Here is a 5,771-nt window from a genome sequence, read left to right as displayed (position 1 = left end):
CATTCATGGATTTTCAAAGCTGACAGGCCACTGTGATGGCCATAGGCCTTCAGGTAGGGTTTGATAGGTTGTTTCAATACCCTGGACCCTGCAGTTGTCATGGAAGAGGCATGTGGCAGGCAAAAGGTGGACCCAGATGCAGGACTTATCAAATGGAAGTTTAACTAAAAAACACAGCTTTTATCTGCAGGTAAAAGCTTGGAACACAGCTGGAACAAATCAGGGGTAATGAGACAAAGGAAGTTTAACAGAACACAATACACACCAGATGAGAGGCTATGAAAATAAAAAAGGAAGTAATGAACACACAGACTCAGACTAAGAGACGCAAACTTGACACAGACAGAAGCCAAAAACATGGAGACAAGACTGAGGGAACAGGATGGGAATACAAAAGGGAATAATCAGCACCATAACATAAAGCCTGAATTACAACAATACAATATACAGAACTATAATATGACAATAAACAAAACCCCTAAATATTCCCCAAACTCAAAACTCTGGGTCAACGACCCAAGGGATCATGACAGCCTGCTCAAACAAGCGAGCTATATTGGTGCCACATGGTGCAATGTTTGCCAAATGTCCTTTTTTTTTTGAACATTGAGCATTTATTTTGGACATGGAAGAACAGAGAGGGAGCAGGGTAAAAAACAAGAAAGGAACTGGCCCAGGGCAGGATGGAACATGGGCTACAGGAATAGGATTTCAGACTTGTCAGCTCAGCCTGCTGAGCCATACTGGCACCCACATGGTGCTGTTTTCTATTTTTTCTACTCCTAAACTGTGGGGAAAAAATATTCCCCTGATCTGTGTTTCATTTTAACTTTATGAGTTTGGGAGATCGGCTCATCTAACCACTTTGATATTCATAGTAACAGAGTTGTTGGCAGGTGCATTAGAGTACTTGCTTACTCGTGTGCTGGTTATGTTTTGTAAGTTCCTGAGTACACCTGTGTAGTTGGTGTCCCCTCAGGGGGGAACGTTTTACAGGGATTATATGTTCCGGGAAAAAAGCTTAGTTGACCTGGAGTTCAACAAAAAGTTAATGAGTTTTTTCATTGCAACGATAATAATAATAATAATAATAATAATAATAATAATAATAATAATAATAATAATAATAATAATGTTTTGATGTAGAGATGAAATCATCTAACTCTACTCCAGTTTTTTCAGTTCATCTATTTACATAATTAAATGCTAACATTTTGATTTAGGGGGCTAATGTGGCATTTTTTTTTGCATTTTATTAATTTATTTAACATTCACATTTTTTAAAATGTTAATCTTCAAAAAGACCATAAAAGCCATAATTTAACAAAATAATCCTCACTTTTTTGGTAATAATTTAAACATGGCATCCCCAGAGACTTCAATAAGTAACATGAGTTAGGCAGATAACAAACTCCGACATATGCAGCACTTTTATTAATGTGCTAGGTAATAGTGGTATGGTGTCCCTTCTTCATGCAATAATGTATCTTTTGTGATATAATAATTTAGTGTAGTTTGTTGCCAATGATTGGAATATGATCTGTATCCAGGTTTGTTCAAACAGTGACCATATTATGCTTGACTGTTATCCATCCATATTTCATTTTAGTACAGAATCACCAAACATGAGCTTCTGTCGTTAACTGTTACTTTAGATCAGGAGCACAACGTCACAGATAAGATGAAATACCAGTTACAGTAATCTCACTAGATAGCGTATGACCATGAAATGACCTTTGATTGTTTTGTGCATTGTGTTGTAATTTTGTGATGTTTATCTGTGCACAATTGTGGTTAGGAGCATGCTTTTTCCCCTTCCTTAATGTGTTATGTAATGCTTTTCCTCTAAAACAGACATCTATTTTCCCATGACCCCCACACACATTGCACCATACATCATTATGACACACAGTCTCTTCTAATACCCTCACCCTGTGGCTTTGTAGATTCAGCATTTCCTACCTATACATAACGCCTTGTCCTGCTCTTTTGCGTTGTGTGCTTTGAATACAAAATGTCCTTGAGGAATAAAAAATCTGTCCTGAAACAAAAGTTTATTAATACATTTCACAGGCCATCTGGATCCCCTGCAGCAATCACACTGTGATTTACGACCTCACAGAAACTCCAGCTTCTTAAATGTGACACATTGCTACATTTGTCTGTTATGCTTTTGAATTGTAAATGGAATATTTTGAGCTAACTCACTTCTTTTATAGTCTGTATTTCTTAAAGAAATGACTGGATAAACAACATTTCGGCCATAATTTTACGACTCCATAATTTTGGTAATAACCTCCAAAGCCACCTATAAATCCACACGACTAGACCACTTATTGTAATCCAAATAAAATAAAATTCCAAATACAGTAAAATCAAATAAAAATGTATGTTTCCTTTTGTGGCAGTACTACTGAGGTCAATAAGATCATTTTAAGGCTGTATTTTGTATTTTAGTGAGTTTTTTAAAAATATTATTCTTATATATTTTTTATCTTTCAGTTAATTTTTTCTCTTCCATGTAATTGACATACAGGGTAGAGTCAAAATAGCAAGAACATTTAATATAATAAGGTATAAACAGATTCTGGTGTTTCACTTATGTCCTGATTTGCTTGCCTAAGTGTTACCTTGACTTCATAGTCACCGACATGTTGCCATCTAGTGGTCTCTTTGTGAATTTTAGCCCAGCAAAGCTATCTTCCACTCCAAATACCCGATCTCACCCAAACAAATTGGATTCATAATGTATGGCTTACATTACACGCTGTTTATATCATATCTGAGGCTGTAGACGAGCCCTGGCAGTAAATCTATTCAGTAATATCTCCCAGTCCTCTGTGTGACATTGCCAATAAGATGGAGAATTTGTGATGTGATGTATGAGTGGCCAAGGTGAATGTATTGTTTTAACCAAAAGGGCACCAGCTGCATTCACAGAGTTGTGGCGTGGAAAGTGGAAATCTGACCTATTGGTTTAGAGCAGATAACAACACATTCCCCCTGACCTTTCCGCTTCATTACTTGCCATGATACCTAATAAATTGAGAAGAATACAGCGCTGCTGTCACACCAGAAGAAAGCAGGTAGTATTTTTTCCTTCTATGATCTGAAAGTCGGACAGTCAGTTATTTTTGTCATTTCTGAACCTGAAGGTCAGTGATACATGTTAAATTACCAAAATGTCTGAAAAGACAAGTCGTGATCAAATAAAGAGGAATAAAAATAAACAGTTTAATGATGTTCAGTGATATAACCACTGCTGGTGTAAAATGTACGATCACTTTACTACAGAAGAGTAAAAACATAATTGATGATATTATAACCGCAATAGACTTGTTGATTGGTATAATCCACAAATATGAACCCTTTTAATAAGTGTTGCAAAGATGCAGTGCAATTTGGGGAACACTCAACTGAAACTGTCCACTGTAATTAAATACAAGTGGAATATTTTCAAAATCACAATGATTCTGAGTTAGATTTAAAAATAAGACCACCGCACTTTTAATAAATTAAATTATATTTGGCGACCTCTGCTGGCCAATATTGATTAACGTACAAGGCTAAAGTTTGTTGGTGATGCAGTTACAAAATTACCACCTTGGAAAATCAAAGGTTCATTGTCGTTATACTGAAGGGAACGAGTGAGAGTGTGCGGTGATGCATTTGTTGTCACTGTTCCCTGACATCAAGACGGTTCTTGGTTCAAGCCTGGCCTTTGTCGGTGGAGTTTACAAGAGAGTACAAGTTGTGTTCTTGCATACACAACACATAAAAATGCTGAAATACTAGTATGAGTGACACAACAAATGCAGTGATTAACGTAAGATGCATGAAGCTGAACCTGATATGGGATTTAGAATTGATCAGGTAGATTTAGGTAGGCAGCAACAGCATATGTCACTACCAAACCAGTTTTTAACCTATCCTATGAATAAGTTTCCAATAAAAATATTTTTAGTATTTAGTATTTAATATTTTAAAAACAAATAAGAACAACCCATCCTTATAACGTGTTTCAGAGGATAAATCTAACATCCCCTGCAGAGAACTGTAAACCTATATCCATAGTCTACAATATGCTGTTACAACACACTAGTCATGGCTGGAGATGTATACAGGTCTATGTGCATGGATGGGTTTAGTTTCAGTAATGGCGGTATGGTGACGCCTTCCAGCAGGGATTACCACACTGTGTGCTCTGGCTCACCCACTGTGCACGGTAATGAAGGAGCGCTGCGGAGACTGGAGGCACAGGCGGCAGGTCGCTTTACACGGCAGACGATAATTCTGGACGTGACTGTATTACCAGAGATTAAAACTGTCTGAGAGAGACACACACATATATATATATATATGGAGAGAGAAACGAGGGGAGGGAGATGTGTGGCTTTATGCACTTTTTCCCCCTTCAACCTGTTTGTGCAATTTAACAGCAGATCACTGGCTAACAGTCCAGGAAATCAAAGGAAAACTATGTCAAAAATGTCTGCTTTTTAAGTGCCACAGCCCTTGATGAATGCAAGCTTGGACCAAAAGCTAAACAATGAAATTGGTTTGACAAGCAGATACATACCTTAAAATTCAAGTCTTCATCATTTAAATGGGAGCACAAAATGTTAGAGGATACTTGTTGAGAAACACAGCTTTTCAGTTTTTGTGGGATCCAAACTGAAACTTTAATTTGGTCCCTAAGCTTACTTCACAACATATGACAAGTACTGACACTCATTACCATGCAATATAAGCACTGATCACAGAGATGAATAAAGGTGTGTGGGATGTAGGTGGAGCGCTGTAGGCATTGTTGCTTTGATATGTAACAGGTAATGTTTTGTCTGGTTGCAGAATGCCTTGCATTTTACAAAGAAATCCCAGTTAGGTCATGTGTAACTTTATCATCAAGGAGTAATCTGCAAGGTTATTGTTTTTCTTGTTGGAGACATCTTTGACGCAAACCGATTATTACTGCTGTGGTTTTGAAGTTAATCTACCCAGAGATGAGTTGGCAAGCAAACAGTGAGTCAACAGTGAGTTTGGATTTTCTGTTGCTACAGTTTGAGTTGTTCTAGACATCATTCTTTTCTTTTGCTCTCTGTAGACATTTTTTCTTGTGCTGCTCTCGGTTCTGCCTCAAGTTATTTCAAATCACTGTGAAATGCAACATGCATTGTCCTCATAGGATGGTGAGATTTGTATCTGGAACATTATTTATGTTGCACAGCATTACCTCACCTTTAACTGTTAAAGGTAAAGTGAGATTTCAGCAACTCTGCTCTCCTCTCAGGTCTCTGCAGAGAGTGAGATCCTGTGGAGATCAGGCAGAGAGAGCAGATCTTAGAAAGATCAATACTCCTTAGTGGATTTCCTATATCAACCACACTGAAATCCTACCATCTGTGACATATAGGTTGAGAGTATAAGTCACTGCTGGGTGGAATCCAATCCCATAAGTCGTTCTTCACACCGTCTGTTCTTGTAGGGCTGGAAATGCTGGAAGCTGGCAGAGGTGGAAGAGTGGAGGTAACTTCACCAGGTGGAGTGGTTACTCTTTTTCATCAGTTCAGTGTTTGTTTTACTTTTCAGTTTCTTTAGATGGTGGTTACTGGTATCCTTACTTGGCAAATATACTGATAATGAAGCACACACATTTAACATGACCCGAACATCCATCTATCTATCTATCTATCTATCTATCTATCTATCTATCTATCTATCTATCTATCTATCTATCTATCTATCTATCTATCTATCTATCTATCTATCTA

This window comes from Pundamilia nyererei, unplaced genomic scaffold (assembly GCF_000239375.1).
Source record: "Pundamilia nyererei isolate P.nyererei 1_Seehausen unplaced genomic scaffold, PunNye1.0 scaffold00020, whole genome shotgun sequence".
Taxonomy (NCBI): domain Eukaryota; kingdom Metazoa; phylum Chordata; class Actinopteri; order Cichliformes; family Cichlidae; genus Pundamilia; species Pundamilia nyererei.
This window is presented reverse-complemented; position numbering follows the sequence as displayed.